This window comes from Strix aluco, chromosome 1, assembly GCF_031877795.1.
Source record: "Strix aluco isolate bStrAlu1 chromosome 1, bStrAlu1.hap1, whole genome shotgun sequence".
NCBI classification, from domain to species: domain Eukaryota; kingdom Metazoa; phylum Chordata; class Aves; order Strigiformes; family Strigidae; genus Strix; species Strix aluco.
The window spans coordinates 137,136,681-137,155,922 of NC_133931.1; the positions used below are offsets into that span (position 1 = coordinate 137,136,681).

Below are 19,242 nucleotides of genomic sequence, written 5' to 3' on the forward strand. Positions count from 1 at the left end.
AGAATTTCTAATGGGGAAAAAAGATTTCCATGTGGCTCACGTTGCAGTGTATTCTAATGAGCTGAGAGACCATCCCTGACCTTTGCAGGTTAAAGAGACTCCTCACAGTACAACTGGCATGCTTGAAATTAAACCCTGTGTGTCAATTTTGCTGTAGTGAGGTACATAGGAAATAATTTCCTCATTATGTAATATGTATCTAAATGCTGTGATGATTTCCTGCATGGTCTTCATGACTTTCTACCTGCTCTCTCATTTGGGAGATCTGATAGGAAACTTTCCTCCAGAGCTTCAGAAGGTGCTCTCTGTGGATCCAATAAAGAAACTTTTTATTGCAAAAAACCTAATTTAACTAACACAAAACAAAACTTCAAGTGGAAAGTTTTGTGTAGCCTACAGGAGAACTGACACCTCCTGGAGCACTCAGTAGCCCATCTTTCCCTGACTCAGCTTTGGCCCCGGTTACATCTGGAGCTGAAACGAGTGTCCAGCTGTGCAGCTACTCAACAGTCTGAAGCTGAGTCTCTTCCTTGTTTTCCATGCATCCATTTCATCCCCGGAACAAAGCGGGAAATTTGTTGAAGTCTAATTGTTTGGCAGTATGGCAAAAAAAAATCTTTTTCCCCAGCAGAAGGTCTGCAAGGCTCATCTTGTTTGGAAAGAAACTGTCTTTCAGAGAGGACCTCAGAGCCCTTTGCTCAGCAGCACCTGGTAAGCTTCAGTAAGGTTCAGAAGCCATTTTGCTGAGACTTGGTCCTGTATTGCATCACTCATGCCCTTTAAGGCAGTCTCAGAAATTAATAGTGCACTGCATGTATTTGATGTTTCTTGCCCCTAAATCTTTAGGTTACTTATTGTACTGGCTCTCCAGAACATGTTGCATTTTTTCAAAGTCGAGAGTGGGAAACTTAGACATGATGTCAGTATGTTGTACTGAGTTTTATTAATATTGAAAAATTGACGCATGGCTTGGACTAATATTTTAAGTTATTACTATCTGTAGTAAAATGCAGAGATCAGGAGTTGTATGTGTACTTTCGATGAGAATGCTGCAACCTTGTCTTCACAAGTTCAGAAAACCTTTGCTGGCCCTGGGGGTAACTCTGTCAGTTTGCTGAGCATAATGATAATGAAATGCAACCTGCTATTCCTTATTCAGAGTGCTGCCTCTTAGAGAAAGGTGCTAGGCAGTGGGATTTATGATTATGAATGGCATGCGAAAAAGATACCATAGGCTGAATGAGGCATCATCTTGCAATGCATCATCTACTCCAAGGTAAATTGTAGTGGTGTATACTTTCCCTGGATGGGAAAGGCAAGAAAGTTCATGTCAAGACACCACTGAGTAAGAATGTGCAATAGGTGAATAACATATAGTAGCTGTTGGGTTTTGCTCTCATGCCCTGTGTTTTTCACAGTTATGTTTTCATCTGCCAAGGAACAATAATCTCAGTGTTTAAAATGAGGTTTATGATGATGAATATAGTTGAGGGGTTTTGTTTGGTTGGTTTTTTTGCTGTGTATGTCAACTTTTTTCGTCAGTTTCACACATGATACCGCCTTAGTTTCTACTGCATATTAATATCACCATATGTGAGAAATAAAACCCAGAGAAAGGATAAGTGCCTTTTCCAAGACCACACAACAAGTCGGTAGCAGAACTGGAATGAAACCACAAGAATTTCTGGCTCCTTATTAGATTTTTAAGGCATTTTGGAGGGCCTCATCCAGACATGTAGAGAATAGTTTCGGTAAAAAAGTAAATTTTAAACGTGTCCGAAGGGTCATTTACACTATAGTACGGTATAAACAGGTGTTTGATGGCACTGTCTACCTGCTGGCATTCTTCTGATTGATTTTTCCAGCCATTTGGTGGTACTATGCTTCTGGTAATAAAGAAAAGCTAAGGTAAAGAGGTCAGCAGTAGCTGCAGCAGATGGTTAAACCACATGTCTTGTCCTTGGTAGCATTCTCACAATTTGGTCCTTTAAGGAAGCAACTGTGAAAGATACGACAAAAAACCCAAGCACATGCAGTCCAGCGATATTGGGCAGGTGGTAGAGATAAAAAGTTACTTTGTAAGTAAATTCAGCAAGTAATGGGCATTGCCTCTCAGGGGCAGAACTGAATATAGATGTTGCTGTGGGTACTGTTGCTCATTGAGATTAAAGATGATAAAAACATTTCTTGAAAATTTTGTATCAATTCCTATCTCCTTGAATGGGTATAATAGATTTGGGGGGGGGGGGGGGGGGGGGGGGGAGGTGTGGAAGTAAGTGCTCAGCATCATATGCTTTCAGAAGAATATTTATAGTGTCTTTAAAAACCTGTTTAACCTGAAACATTTTCATTCATTTACATCAGTACCAAATCATATAAACGTGGATGGCTGTCTTTTACTTTCACTCTCAAATGGTGTAAATGACAGGCTAAGGAGAATTAGCCCTATTATTGCTTTCTTTTCAATAAGTTCTTATAGGAGTGGTATACAGTAGACTCCCCTAATTAAAAGCAAATAAATACACAGAGAACTGAATTGATGGCAGCATTTAGAGTACCCATGTGATTTGGAGAGCAGATTGTTCGTAACCTAATGGAAAGTTTAACAAGCTAGCCTCTTCCTCGGTCGGCTGCACAAGCGGCCTGGGAACTGGCGGACTGTCACGACAGAACCTGGCACTGTTGAATGCTTGGCCAGATTCACTGGATTTTGAATTTATGCCTTACAGCTACTTTTCTTTTTTTTTTTTTTTTTTTTGTTAACAGAAGTAAATTTAAACTGCATCTTTAAGTTCAAGATGCTCAAGCATGAGATTCTTCCTGCTGCACCTTTTGCAGACTCTTAACTCAGATTCCTTTGAACTAGGAAAAGGATATCGCATGTTTTTTCTGGCCTGGCCTGCATGGCAGTAATCAAAATGAGGTCAGAGAACTCAACATTTATAATAATAGATGTTTTTTAAGTAGTTGATACCCACTTTTTGCTTTTTAGCTGAGTTTTGATTGTTAATAGAGCAAAAGAATTTACTCAAGCTACTAAAAGCAATACTGCCCTAAGGATTTTTAGTTATCTGTAATCCACATGGGCATTTTAATGTGCCATTTCCTTTACTATGCAGAGTAAGAGCATTTTTTCATCTGTGGTAGTCCTTTACTGGGAGAACTCCTAGCCAACTTTTCTTTATTCTTGAAAGACTGATTCCCCTCCCCAGCTGCTTTGGTCCGAGTGCAAATGCTAACTCAGCGCTGGCAGCCTCCCCTTAGCAGGACTGCATTCCTTCCTTTGCAGGATTTGACACCGGGAGAGCAACTGGCGCTCCGGGCAAGTCCCAGAGGATCTATAGCTCTTTCAGTGGGATGCACTTTGATGGTGAGAAAGTAGCCTGCTTTGTTAAGCTGTCTAGATGATCAGGTCGTAGTCTGGACTGCATGGCCCACTGTTTTCCAGGCTAAATACCTGTTTCTCAAGACCCTGACCAACAAAGGACCAATAGAAGGATTTTTCCTGTCAGAAAAAAATTGACAGTTACAGAAAAATTTGCTATGAGAAGTAATTTGGAATTGGTATGCATAAACCTGGGCTTTATCAATCTGTCTTCAGGAGCTGCTATTTTTTTGGGTGAGAGGTGCTGATCTTTTACAATTTTGAGATTTCATGGGTTTTTCTCCTTCTTAAAAGACCACCACGAAATACCTTGAACTTAATGCTGGAAATAAGGAGATGTAGTCATCGAGATGACAAAGAGTTTGCTTTTATGAATTTGGGAAGTTTTTATCTAATTTAATCTAGACATGAAAGGAAATTATAGAAAATATAAGGAACTGCCATAGCTAAAATGGTGGTTGTTCCAATTACTTAATCTTAGAAGAAGAAAATTCTGCACATCCTTGACTTAATACCAAAGTATGGCTCTGAAATGTTTTTTCTGTCACTTCTTTTTTTAATTGGAATGTCAAGTCAAGAGTCCCGTATGACTGGAACAAACTGTTTCAGTATAATCACATTGCAAGCTATATTTATCAGCTTCTTTGACTGTTGAGATTTTATAGCAATCATAGTTTCCCTGCCCAGAATCCTAACACATGCTCAGAAGATGTATGGTACAACTGAAGAGTTTAAATTTGTGTTGCCATTTATTATTTTTTTTTAAAAAAGAAACCCAAAAACCAGTAATAGGGCTGTGACTCTGGTTTTGAACTTTCTAGGAAACAATAAAAATAATCTTGAGGGTAGGCATCAGGACCTAGAACTTCCCTCACCACTCAGCCAGAGCAAGGTACGTTTTTTGCTTGCTTTTTACCTTGTGCCACCCCGACTGTCCAACTGTCTGAATTCAGGTACCTTCTTGGAAAGCAAAAGTTATGCTTGGGACCTCCTCCAGCTGAGAAGCAAACTGGATCTAGGTCTCCCATTTCCTGCTAAACCAGGCTTTCAGGGGAAAGTTGGCTGGGCTCTTGAAGCACTACTACTTTTCTGGGACAGCTATGCTTTAAAAAGAATGCTGCTATGACTGCAATTTTGAGAGAAACCTAATTTCGTTGGTACATGTTAGTTACATACAGAGCACAGCTACCACTAGGGTTATTAGGGTGCCACTCTGCCTAGTTTCTAGGCTAGTCAGAGGTCAGGCTCAGCCAAAGTGCTGCATAGATTGGACCAAAGCAGTTGTGGTTTACACAAGGACTGACTTGCCTACAGCATCTTCAGACCCAAAGGAAAGTGCTTGGTGAGTTTTGGTGCTGCTTAGGCTGTATGGGAGGTCAGGAAAACTTTTTTTGAGATTTGGAGTTTGGAAAATTGTAGTTATTTATATTCTGCTTTGGATCTGGTCTGTGATATGACTGAGTATTGGATTCCCTGTGTTGTGCAGGAGAATTACTCGTGGAAGTATTTCCTGAAGCACTGTGTACTCCCTTAACCCTTAAGTAGGTGGTATATCAACCTGGGCATGAGTGGCTGTAATTGCTGTCTCTTCATGACCTAATGTCCTTTACAACGATATCATCTACACAGCTGTGACTACTGAGTTCAGATGTTGTGCTGTGCCATGGTAGTGGCTTTCTGAAGCAGACTTGAATATGTTATACGATTACTGCAACTTCAATTAATGCTAATATTGGGGGTATATTTGTTCCATTCCTCATTTTCTATGGATTCATGGAGTTTAAGACTAGAAGGGGCAAACTGATCATCACATTCAACTGCAGGAATACGAGAGTCAATACATGTTTCTCTAAAGCATTTTCTCCAGCATTCCTATCATTTTCGGCACATATTGTACACATATTACCTTTCATCATGAGCTAATGCTGGTTTTGCTGTAAGGAAATTATGTGACTGTGAAATAGAAACAGAGGTAATTGTTAGGTTGAGGACAGGTGGTGTGTTTCATAGGATGATCTCTGTCAATATAATATTCACCTTTTTAGAAGGAGAACATGGAAGATCAGTGAGTAATTCCATCTTATTCTACACACAGCAGTCCTGCAGCAATCTGTGCTCAGCAAACCTTGGACTAGGGTTTTCTCAACTTCAGAAAAATATTTCAGTTTTTCTAAGCAGCCTTCACGTGACTTCCTAGTGATCAATGCAGAGCACTCATGCACAAATTCAAGCTTTTTTCCTTTTCCTTGATTCTGGTATTTCAAGAGAGACAGTTTTGCCAAAGTCATATAGATAATTTTCCTGCTGTAATCTCTAAGTAAGTAAGTGTGCATCATGCCAGTTAGGACATGATAAGTCAGCACTGAAAGAAAAACCTTGGTCAGTTTTTAATACCTGGCACACCTCTTCATTGTGGTCTTATTGTGGTCTTTAATGTTGCTGTAGACATGAATTGAGAAGGCAGGCTTGACTGTAGTGGGCTTTCCTGCATGCCAAGTTGCTTTGATTTTTCTTTCTAGAGTGAAGCACACTCAGACTTGCACTTTCAGTTTTTGCATCTAAGATAGGCTGGATAGAGCTCTTTTTTAAAGCAAGCAGAAGGCATTGTCTTGCAGTCTGTTGGTAAGCAAGAGACATGGGTCAAGCGTGGCTGCACTGGATGGGAGTGTGTTACTTGACTTTTATTTCGCCCTTGCTGACAATATACCTGAATGTTGCTTGGCACGTTTTGCATAACGATTGTATTTAGCCCGTAACAGTTTGCCTAATGAACCACTTGTCCTCTAGAAGGTGACTCTTTTAAAGCCTTTAATGAGATGTCAGGTGAATTGCAGTGTTTGGCACTGATGGACGGGGAAACCAAAGCACTGCTGAAGTGCTGGTGCAGGGGTACTAAGGTAAAGGTCTTGTTCAGAGCTTCCTATCGTTTAAGCAACAAAGCTGTAATTACATAAACAGAACCACTTCAGCCAGCCCGACGTGTCATTATGGATTTTCCAGCTAATCTGTCCATTCATCTTAATGGTGCAGAACTTGTGTTTCGTGTCACTCTCTGCCTTTGTTCCACTCCTTCATCTCTTGAAACGTCTGTCATGAAGAAAGTGTTTATCTTGAATTATGTGTTGCAGAAGGTTAGAGTGCACACTTCTGAAGCTTGGCATGAAATTTCCTAAACAAACCTTGCCCGTTGCTTTGTGAAAATAACTGAGGTATGGATTTCAGATTAACATTGTGCATTACTGTTTTTGGAAGTACTTTAAAATAACGGCTGTGGTGTTGGTGAATAAAGGAATCTCGTTGAAGTGCATGTGAAATCCGCATTATTAACAAATCAGCTTATTCATTGTAATGAATATTATTATGATAAATGTTATCTTAATGCACAATGATTAACAGTTATTACAGAGACTTTTTATTAACTGAAACATTTACTTGTATTACATTTTAACTTAATACAGCACAAGCTTTAAACACTTTTCTACTTGGATGTTTTTGTATTGGGCTAATGCTGGTATTGTGTTGCTGTACAAACACTTGCGGGACATACGTACGTGGGGAAGTGGAGAGTGCAATGTGAAGGCTCAGGGACCCGCCGGAGCTTGAGGCACAAAAAGCATTACACTAGAAACTGGAGAGAGTCTCTGAGTCACAAGCAGCTCACTGCTGTGGAATGAAATGATTTCACTTCAGCCTCTCTGCTTCTCTTTTTCCAATGGCTATCTTTAAACTGTGATCTTTTCCTTACCCTTTAGTAAAAGCTGGTCTCTGATGGATTTCTTCAAGTTATACATAATATTCCAATTCTATTCCTCTAGCCAGTTGTGCCTATTCTTATGTGATGCTTGTTTTTCTGAATTTAAGATTTTTTAAAAAATATTTTTAAAAAAATCAGTATTAGCTATAGTTCTGTGTCTTTTTGTATACATTTTGTATCAAGATGCCTAGAACATTTGTTAGGGGGAATGAACAAGCTAAGTACATTTTTAAGAAAGCAATAATGTTCAGGGGGCTGTTGGGGTTCTCAAGCTTTGTTTTCCCTAATTTCACATGCAGAAATAAATAAAAGAGAACAGGTTTTTTAAATGCATCTGACTGCTTTCTTAGAAGGGAGGATGCTGCTTCTCCACTTAAGATCTTTGCTGTTCGCTTTTCAGCAATTTATGGAGGTATATACTAAACCTTAAGAATACGAGTACTTCTGTATGAATCAATAGGATTACTCATGCTCAAAACTGAAACTGTCTATGCACCATTCTCACTGGAGACTACAATGTGTTCTGTAATCCAGTTAGCAATCCTCCACTTTTTTTCCCCACACTTCTTTTTATAGCACATTGTTATTTTACCTGTGGATTAAGGATTTCAATGGCTGATACCAATACTAAGGTGAATTTGGAAATGCAGGTAGTACTCAGTAATGCAGCTAGACATGGTGAAATTCATTTCTGTAATTGAAACAGTACTTGCAGTTTAAATTCAGTTAAAATCTAGTTGATTTCTGCTTTCAAATAAATTCTTGCAATCCTGTTAAGCCTGAAATTGTCAGCTTGTATTTGAACTGAGGATTGGTTTTCTTTAGGGTCCAATATTGAGTTGAGCAGAGTGTGTGTGGGTACTGCACCTACTCTAAAAGTAATGTCAAGGTCTTATGAATCCTCATTTAAAGTAAGTATGAGCAAAAAGAATTGAGTAAGAGATCTGTGGGCTTTGAAATGTCCGCATGTATTATATTTATTATAGTTTATATTTATTCAGAGTGTGGAGGAGAACCAACTGTTATAAAACAACTTCCTCTTTATATATAACTAAACTGCATAAACAGCAGTGGAAGACACAAATAATTACACTCCTTTTTGTCAAAGGAACAGGATTAAGGAAGACGGAACCAGAATGGTTGTCTGTAATAGAGATTAGTTAATATAATATCTAACAGCAGCATTGCCAATATCTAGATCTGTTTAAGAAGGATAATGGTGTACCAGTTTGAGAGTTTAGGGTGTGTACAGATGCTGATAGGTGACTTCTGCTTTAGGAACATAGAAGGGCAGGAACGGATGATTTATATGATGCTCAGGTGCCAGTATTTGTCAAGAGACCTTGTAACAAGATTGAATTCTTACCAAAGTTTGTAGATCTTTGTCTTGTGCTATGTAATTATTTTTGTTTGCTTACTTCCTTGAGGAAATCAGTGCATCGTATAATTGCTTAGGAAACAAACTGCTGCTATAGTATTTGAAATGTCAATTTTGTGTTGCACCAGACATCTCCTAAGTGAAAAGTAAGAGAGAACTAGGGTGCCATAAATTACATTTAAATAATCTAGGTCACTTACACAAAATTAGATCTGAAAGGGATGTATTCGGAACCGCTCCCAAACTTTGAACTGTTCAAGTAAATCTCTCTTATTGATCATTGACATTCCTTGGCTGTTCCTTGAAATTCCAGTTATCTCTGGGTGAGAATATACATTATTTCTATTTTAGGACCATGGAACTTGCAAATAAACTTCTAAAATTATTAACAGATTTATTGCTACTGTTGCTGTTTTCTGCTGAGATCCACTGGGCTACATTTTGGAATGGAATTTATTTTTCATTTAAAAAAGTATGAAGAACTTCCTGGAATTTGACACTTATCGGCTCCTCTCTTATTCTTAGTATGAAAATCATGCTAAATAGTTGCGAATCTGGTATAAACCAAACCCTTAGAATTAAAAAAATGGAAGGGTTTGGCAGACTTCATGCTGCAGAATTCTCCTCTGTTCTGTCTGCGTGTTGCAGCTCTTATCACTGAAATCCTTCTCTCAGCTGCCGTAGCATACCAAATTAGATCCTCAACATAGCACTGAATTCAGTGTTTATTAGGCTAGATTTTCCCCTAGGCAATTAAGCAATTAAGCTGAAATCCTCCCTTCGTAATAAAGGCCTGTATTTTGAGTAATTTTTAGAGTTATTAGTTTTTTTCATTTCTATTTTAGTCCATTTATTTGTGATATAACCATAGTAAATACGGTGGTGACAAGTGCCAAGTCTCTGTCATGAGTAGCATATGATGGAAGTGCTAAGTCCATGATGCTTCCTTATTAAAATAGCTCTTGTACAGGGAAACAGTTCTGTTGAAAGCTAGATTATTAATAAAATCAAGCCTGTTTTTAACAGGTCACTGGCACTGGCTTTGCTACACCCTTGCCCAGCTCTGGTGACTTCACTGACTCTTGGATGGGGAGCTCCTGTGTGTTTGGGAGTGCATTTGCAGTGAATAGATACCTACCTTTACTATTCATAATCCTGCCAATTTAAAAGCTGTCCCACTGTCGACCTAGAGTAATCATGCTCACGTAATTAGTCATGAAGTTTTCTAAAATATAATTATATTTCATCAAAACATGAACATTCAATTTAGTTTATGTTTTATCACTGGACAACAGATCATACCATCTGAAATGAATTTCAAGTTTTTTAATGATTTTGTTAACGAAATGAAATCACTTTTGAAAAGGATCGTTACGCAGGTACCTGTTGGGTGTGGTGAGCAGGGACGGAGCAAGGGGAACACGAAGGTGCAGCAGAGTTGGAGGACCGGCGATTGCACTGTCTGGTAGTAGCAGCAGTAACCCAACCGCTGCCAACGCCTGTGCCTAACGCGCTGAAGGTCCCTGGTGTGAAAGCCACCAAAGAAACCTCTCCCTAGGATGCCATGAGATCTTAACAGGGTTATTGACTGAAGGGTCATTGGTCTTTATGGGAGTTCCTGCAGCCAGAGTATTTTGGGATTGTATAAAATTTATTAGGGGATATTTTAATGGGATTGTAAGTATGTGGAAGATTTGGTATGAGATATTTGGGGGGAGGATCAAAGGTTGATGAAGGTGGGTTGAGGAGGATAAAACATGGGAAGATGGAGGGAAAAGGGTATAGAAGCAACTTGTCACTTACCAGCAGGTTGCTGGTCATTACAGTCATGAGTGTTACACATGATTGCTGCAGTCGATATTCTTATAACCTAAGTCCAACCATCCCCTGTGTAATCCCTCTGCCCTGAGCCTGCCTGTATGAACCCTAAGAAACTTGGAGGTGGGCTGGCAGGCCTGAGTGCCAGCCACTGGCGCGTGAGGCTGCAGACCTGGGGGCTCCCAGGTGCAGGGGATGGCAGAGCCGGGCTCCGAGGCGCAGCTGCTGGACCCACTGAGCATCTGGGCCGGTACGGCTGCTGCTCTTCTCAGGACTTTGAATGTTTGTGCTGCGTCTGTGTTTAGTGTTTGGAAGTCAGGGATTACAAATAAAACTGTATGGTTAAAGACCATATTTTATTTTATTTTCTGCATGTTTAATATATCAAAGTAACTAGCAGGTGACTAGTAAGAAAGAATTTTGTTCTGTCCCTCACATTAAGTTGATTTACTATTGTGAAAGCAAACACAGATTTCCTCTCTTGTAGACTTGGTGCTTGAGACTGCACACAGGGTTTTGTACAGCATTCCTGAGATGCCTGAATAAGCGTGTGGACTCTCTTATATAAATAATAGTGCACATACAGTAATATATGTGTATATAAGAATACTATTTTTTTCAGTTTAATTCTGCATGGATTTTGTGAAAGACAAATGTAACATAATTCAAACGCAGGTGGAGAACTGCCTTTTGGTGAAAGATTTTAAGAGCAAGAAGAGCAGAAGATAAAAGGTAGAAATCAGAATAGGAGAAATTTGTTGATGGTTTCTCCTCACACTGGAGTTTGCTAAAAGATAAAGTAAATTGCGTCTATCTACAGATACATGATCAAGTAACTGTTGATAATATTTTCCTTGTATTGTTAACAACTAATACATTGATAAAGGTTCTCACAGTAATTAGAAATGTTTTTCTGAGGCACTGTGTTTGACCAGTTTAGGAGCACAAGTCAAAGTGCAGTAGGTTGTTGTCAAGTGTCTTTTGTGCCTGGAAAAGCTGAACTGTAACATTTATCAGTGACTCACTTATGTCAATGAGGAAAAGGTTGTTTCTTAACTGCACTTAAAATTGGAGATTTTCAAACGATATGGTTTTAGCCACATAGCATCAATCAAAAAATGTCATGTGAGTTGAATGAGAAATGTAAGTTACACTTACAGGAAGTTTCTAACATGCAGCTCCATGAATATGCCGCAGTATGTTGCTATTCAGAGAAAAGGAAAAAAAAAAAAAGTAAAAATGAGATCTATTCCATTTTCTCTGAGATTGCAACATTGAACACTGTGCTTGTGCTTTTGCTGTGATGTGCTTGTGAAGGCAGTGGTGCCTTGTGCATACGTGGGAACTGAACTGGGACTATAACTATGCATCAGTCTATGTTGTATAAATCTCATGTGGCAGTTAATCTGAATCCGGAATCTACACACGGTATATACAAGAGTTGTTTTGGAGCACAGGTTTCAGGTATAGGTGTGCTTTTTACAAGAGGAAAAGCAACAAACAAATTATACAGTTTTTTCCTTCTAGAGACCTATTAAAAGCTTTAAATCACTCAGTTTCACAATTGAGTATTTTATATACTCGGCAAGTATTAGGGAAACCAATAAACATTTTAGAGGGCTTTAAATGGTATTAGAGGTATTATTTTTTGTGCTTATATAAGGTATAAGTACCTTAGTTCAAAGGTAGGGCTTAGAGAGTGTCATAAACATAATCCTAAATGAACTAAAATAGATTTCTGACTCATAAGTATATCGCAACTTTTAGGTTCAACATAGTGGATCTTCTTAAGTATTCAAAATATGTATGTACATGTTTCACCGGGAATTTTGGGAATCTCACATTTTCAGATGTGAAATTCATGTTCTAGGCCTGCTGCTGTTACACTGTACTATTAATGTATCCTTCTGAGTCAGGGCATATAAACATATGTGGGTGGATACAGGAAATGGTAGGTGGAAAGCAGAGGAAAACCTTTTGATTAAACATTTGACTGTTTTGTGGGCTTTTTCTCGATTTTTTTTTGTTGTTTTGTGTTTTATTATTGTTGAGTGTTTTTTTAAGGAAGGAAAGCAAATGACTATTTGAAGCTGCTGAGAATGTTGAAAACTGTTTTCAGAACTGAAAATCAGTGCAGAAATCACAGCTTAAATGCTTTCAAAATACAAAATGCCCTATTGGTATGCTGGTTAGATATGTGTCCACAAGACAGGTAGATTTATCTATGGTCTGTGTAACATGCATAAGGAACTTGGATGTCTGGAGATGTCTATGTGATGAATCACATAGCCTCATGATGAATGAGTTCATTCTCTCTGTGTAGCTGAACACAAACAATGTGTGTGTTGTGTGTCCAAAAAAACATTCTAAGTTGCCCTTGAGACTTACTTTTAGTTAAATGTTTTTCACAAAGGTATGAATAAAAGTGGGAATAGCAGCCTTCTGATGTATCTAAGAGGACGTTGCCATGAAGGTGGAGCTAGACTTGTTGCGGAAATGCCCAGCAAGATAACAAGAAACAGTTGTCATAAATTGGAAATAAAAGGGAAAAAAAAAAAATCTATAAGAGGATAATTAAGCAAACAGGTTACTCTGGGAGATTGTAGAGCCTCCCCCCTTGAAGGTTTTCAGTGCCCAATGGGATCAAGCCCTAAACAATGTGATCCAAATTCAGTGTTGATCTGGCAGAGCAGGAGGTTGAACTGGACGCGTTCCAAAGTCCCTTTGAACCCGAGTGCTTCTGTGAGTCTGCAATGCTTGCAGTGAACTTGGTCAAATTCTGCCTCGAAATGTATGCCGTTTCCTACTGTAGAAGTTGATGACTGTCCTTCCAACACAGCTGTAGTAAAATTTACCTCTCATTTTATGAAACAAAATAGAAACCCTTTATCTTTTAGGTTTAAACATGGCATTACAGTTAAGTACAGTGTTTTTTCAGTGACATGTAAGATGCACTCTGTTGAGACATTGTGGTATAAGGTTCCTTGTCATCACAAAACTCTGAGCATGAGCCTCTGCATGTTAAAATTTTCCTGCTATCACTGGAAAACTTACCTTTTGGTTCACAGTGCCTTTGAATTCTAAACTTCACTTTTTGCTTCTCTTGATCCTCTTTGAATTGGCTGGGAGGGGGAGCTGTTGGTTGGAGTTCAGTCCATCCGGTTAACACTGTTTTTCTTTTTTATTATTATTCACTAGAGGACTGACTGTTTAAATGCTTGAGCGAGAAGGCCATTTTTTCCAGTTACTGTGTTCAGAAAATATTCATTTGGGTACAGAAAAGGAGAAAAAAGAAGCATGAACAAGACTCTCTGATGTTCAGCTCCAAACTGCAACAACTCAATCCTTGGGAAGAAGTAATTAGTAGCATGTATTTACCTAGTACTGCTACAGCTCTTGAAAGGCTTGAGTGCTGTATTTGTAAATAGGATGTAGCCTTGAAGTGATACCTTGATACACTTCATTGTGCAGATCATAAAACCAGCAGGGTTCATTTGTATTTAGGATTGTATTCTGTTCCAGCATTTGGAAAGTGTTTGATTTGGCTGCAGTATCCTTCCTGGCCCCCACCCTGGTTCAGATTGTGCACTTCTCTTTTCCTTTTCTGTGCTGGACGGTGCAGCTGAAGCAGTCCTTTGCTTTCTATGCTGGGCTAAGAGCAGAATGACAGAGTCGTTTCTTCCCTGGGGGCTGGTGTGGGAAGGAGTCAGAAATGTCTTTCAAAGAGTCTTTCAAAGTTAGGAGTAATTGATGCTTTTTGAATTCTCCAGACTGTGGTCTGTAGCTTACCAGTAGACATGTTATGTGGTTTTGTCCCCATCTGCTTGTTCCTGGCAGTTTCTAGGAGTTCGTATGATCTTCACCACCAAGAAGAGTCTGATGTCTTTTATGAAGACCTGGAAACCAGGAGAAACCAGGAGTGGCCAAGTAATGTCAGTATTCTGAACTCATAATATAAAACTCTCGTTCTGCTCCTGTTCTGGTGCTGCTTCTGGTGTCTCTAAAGGCAGGTCTGGAAGAAGCCTGAGAGCAATACCTGAGGAAAGCATTAAACATGTGAGATGTACCTCATCAGGCTTGTGCTGCAGAGTGTGAAGAGGGAACAACTGATTTTCAGGGGCGCTGCTGAAGGTAGTTTAGCTTATTCATTTGCAAACTCCATGTGCCATAATCAAACCACCAATCTTTCTTTCAGAGTGCAGATACTTCTTAATATACTGTGTCTTCTTTATGGCAAGGATCCAAACTGCAGCCACAGTTAGACACTCAAAAGTGTAAGCACCTGAGCTCAGATATTATACCTAGGTTTAAAAAAACTCCCAAAACCCATGACATTTTTCTTAGGCTTCTTTTCCAGCCATTGGAAGTGGTCTGCCTACTTGTGCATTTGTTTCCTACTCAGACACAGAAATTACATGCAATTATAAACTCTGAGGGTGAAATCTGCTCGCCAGGATTGCAGCTTGACCCCTGCAGAGGGAGCTGGTGCAGAGGAGTTCCCGCGCTCTTCCCCACTACCTCGGGCTGCTGGAAAAATTTGGTCTGCGTACAGATGAGCCTTTTCTGTTCCTATTTCCTCAGTTTGAAATGTTTACTCTTTGCTTGCAGATAATCTTTTGATCCTTCTTTGTCTGGCCCACAAACTTGTAAATCATGTCATTCATGTCCTCATGGCTGCCAACTGTATTAATGTTTAAAAATAAAGCAAGCCAGTATATTTTCTTATGGCAGACATCCTGGAGCCCTCTGTTTTGGATGTTATAGGCATCATGCTACACAAGGGCCAACAGAAAATTCCTGAGCATAAAGTGAAGGAAAAAAAATTATATATAAGATATCCAGTTAGAAAAAGAAAAACGAAAAAAAGAAGAGTTTTGCAAATTAGGGAACATTTTGGGGCAATAGATTTTCAAATAAATGGCCCTGATTCAATCAAAACTGCAATGACTCATCATCGTATCAGTATAACATTTCTCCCTCCCACTGGGCTGTTTTGGCTTTTCCAAGTGACTAATAAGAGTATCTGACAGTCGTCTTTATTTCCAATATACTGGAAATGTATGCAAGGATTTCCAAAAACATTTTTAATACAGGCATAGTATTATCGAAGAGCTCATGGGATTCAGGTGGTATTTGCTAAATGATTTCTTTTTCCCCACTGTTTAAAAAAACCCAACAAAGTATTTGAAATTAATTTCAGTCACTTAAAAGGATTTGACAGGCACTCAGCTGGTGAGACTCTGCTAATTAGTGGTGATTTATTTGCCAGGGACTGTTTCTTTTCAATTTGGCAACAGGTAGATATCAAAAAAATTATAATAATGATAACACATTTCTCTGCATATACCTAAATAAACACACATGGTTTTAGATGTGTAATTCTGGAGTGAACTGGTTGTAATCTCTGTTGTTAGGTTGCCATACTCTTCCTGTTGTATACAATTCCACAGTTACATTTTGCTTTGAGAAGCTCATAAACTTCCTCTGATTGTAACGTGCTTTAAGCTGCGCCAGACACAAAGATTCTTGTTTTTCTTTAGCATCATTGGAACTATAAAGTATTAAAATTTACCACTTGCTTTATGCCAGCTGTAATGCTGGGGAAAACTGTGGGTGATTGATTAAATGATAATTGCATGTGAGCCTTCCAGAAGCTGAAGCCCAAACTGCTCAAGCAGCAGCAGAAAGAGCAATAGGAAGGCAATGTTGGAAATATCTGGGAGCTTAGAGTAGCAGAAATGCTTGAGGAAAGAGGAGGACAGCTGGACAGCCCACTTCTGTGACTACCCTCAATACCTGAGTATATCAGAGGTCTACCTCTTCTTAGAGAGGACCACTTGGGGCATGAATTCTGATTCTGTGATGTGAACAGAAAGCCGTAATAGGCTTTCTGCTAATTGTCCCTTCAAATTCAGTCAGTCACAGATGTGGTGCATCCTCTCAGCACTGTCAAGGAACAGTTTTCGGTTGCAGGCCAGTTTTCTGTTCAGCAGCAGTGCTGCTGCTTGGCAATGCAGTGAAGGGCTGAGTAATGGTTCTTCATTCAGCTGTGGTGGTATTTGACGGGGTGAGGCTAGTATGGCTGCATAAAACAGGATTTATTTATTCTTTTGTTTATTTAAACACATTATTACTTCATTTTGCTGCTTTAAAATGGTGTTGTTTGCATTGTGAACTCATGCATGCAAATTCAGCTTATGCAAGTTTTCAGGAGCTTGCAGAACCTTATAGATATATATTTATATATTAGATTGGTCTTCAAATGCATAAATATGCACTAAGATTTCCAAAGGAATTCTGCTCTTTTCAGGGCACACAGGAATGTAAATAGCTGTTACGCATTTTTGCATGTCCTGGTAATGTCAGTTGCATAAATATCGAGCAATGGACTCATAATTAACAAGCTAAACTTTCCAGAGTGTGCAAGCTGTTCCTGCACAAGTAAATGATTGCAGAGCAAACTTACTAAATGTGCATTTAATTTAACCACTCTATGGTATGTGCAACAATTGGGAATTAAAGGAAAGAGGAATATCCCTGTGAAAGTTTGTTTCAGCAAGATGGGATTTGAAGGATAACTAGTTAGTTGAATCAGTCATGAGTTCATCAGATCAAAACCATACTTGTAGGAAGTTTTGATTCAAAGAGCACATAGTCGTGTGCAACAGAGGCTGGGAAAAAAATCCTTAAATTTACTGCAGTTTTTGTTTTCATAGTAGCTTGCATCTGGATTTTGGACTTCATGTACCCAGAACAATCAGAAAACTTTACCCGTAGCGAAGTTTTTACACAGCTGTAAAAGGTGCTTTTACTGAAGCAGCATCTTCCTGTCTGTGACACTGTGATACGACATTTGGTTAAAGAGGATTCTAAATTTAAGGTTTTGAGTGTGATATTCTAATTAAAACAGGAGCACAGTCTAGTGTGATATTCTAATTAAAACAGGAGCACAGTCTAGTCCACTTCTGCTTCCAGCTTTTTTGCCTGGCATCAGTTGAAAGCTTGGGCTGGCTCTTGGTGTAAGTGCCCCTCTGCCCACTGTAAACCTTAGACAAGTTGCCTCATCTCAGTGTTTCAGTTCTTTATTTTTATTACAGAGCTAACATGCTGCTTCTCCCCTTCTTTAGTTTTCACATCTGTTTTATCTCCACCCAACAGAGCCCAGAGTTGGTCTTTTTCCCCCCTTCTGCTTTAAAAAGAGCCTTGCTTGGTGGTATTCCCATCTCAGGTGGGGCCCCTAACCATTGCCATAATAAATCAATCTGACAATAAATAATCATATTTTAAACCCACAATCCCCTATATTTCTAGAGGATTTTGCACTGTATCTGTGCACCCTATAGTGAAAAAAAGATCCTGCCTGCAATATTTCAACTGACTCATAAACATTTAATCAAAATTTATGGCAATAACCATAACCCTGATGTAGTCTGAGACCTTTCTGCTGTGAATTCATTCAGTTCAGTAGTATTTCAATGCACGTGTTGCAGAAGTTTTATATTCTTTAAAAATGGAGGTTTTAAATTCAATATGAAAATAGAATATGTTCAACATATTATATTCAGCTTATTTTTTGTTTTATTTTTTTACTGCCTGTGCAGTTTCTGTTCCCAGTATGTCAGTCTTCTCTGTGACTGTGTGTAAGTACTTCAGACGTGTTGTTGGGAGGCTGGATACTTTGACGTTGTTGACAAAGCCTTCAGCAATGGGCCAGTACCTGATTGGGTACGGTGACTGAGGCCTGAGCATGTCCAACGAAGCAACACAAGGTGGGCAGGTTTATTGCTGCTGGCCCCTTGCAGGGCGGGACACCACGTCTGCCTCAGTGGTCACTGAAGGCATGTGCTGTCAGTGTTGCAAACAACAGCAGCTGCCTGGGGCAGCTCACACGCTGAAGAACCTGCCGGGGAATTTCCAGCAAGTTTTGAATAGGTGGGGCAAGTCAGCAAGTTAAAAATATTTAGGTTTTTGGTTGAACTCTGCATGGACTGATGTGTCAAGTAAAGAATCCTGCCCACTGGTAGGGCTTTCCCCAGAGGAGACTGGCAAACTGCACAAGTGAAGTCAGGAGCTGAAGTATAGCAGATAGATGAGCTTTACCCTCCCATGGAGAAGGAAGGCATGTTCTTTCCCTAAGCTGGTTGTCATTCATGTGGCTCCTGGTCAACTCCAGGAGTCTGCTGGATCAAACTGGGTACCTTGTGTAGATTCAGGATTCTTTGTTGGTCCAAAAGATACATGTTTTCAGGATCTGAAGGTGTCCTAGAGACTCCCTGTCCTCCTGCCACCAAAGGTGGTTTGGTTCCTCTTGAGCTTGAACCGGGGAGTAGTGTTATATCTGCTCCCTGTAGCGGTACTTGGACTTGCAGCATGATGGGGTGGACAATTCTACTGAAGCAATTCTGTGCATGCCAATTTTTTAAAAATTTGCTTCTCTGGTATTAGTTGCTGGGTGCTTATTCATTTCACAGCACCATGACAATGGCATTTTTACCAGTGCAAATCATATTTAGTGCAGCCTTCTGAAAGGTGAGTGGTAAAAATAGTATGACAACATCATCAAAGCTTATTTGTTATTATCACTAAATAAATGAAAGAACAGCAAAACAATTATTTTTTTTAAATGAATAATGATTTTTTTTTCCCCAGGCTTAATTAACTGATAAATCTAACTGCCTTTTCATTTGTTGTTTAACCCTAGTGACATGCAGATGCAATCTGTAGGGTAGATGAATTCTGGTTTCCACTGGCATCAGTGAAACTTATACTAATTTAGTGAAAATACCGTATGAGCCATAGCTATTTGCTTTTCTTCTTAGATATTTGCTTTCCTTCTTAGATAGAATACTGTCATTTCACAAGAACAATGGGGATTTCAAATGGATGGAAGACAGCTTAGAGAACTGA

General features: G+C 39.3%; 1 protein-coding gene and 1 long non-coding RNA gene across 4 annotated transcripts in view; both read left to right on the forward strand.

The window, feature by feature from the left end:
• Nucleotides 1–19,242, forward strand: part of HDAC9 (histone deacetylase 9) — a 489,787-nt gene that overhangs the window by 131,203 nt on the left and 339,342 nt on the right. The window lies entirely within an intron of this gene.
• The window catches only part of LOC141928567 (uncharacterized), an 89,200-nt gene that overhangs the window by 63,548 nt on the left and 6,410 nt on the right, over nucleotides 1–19,242 (forward strand). The window lies entirely within an intron of this gene.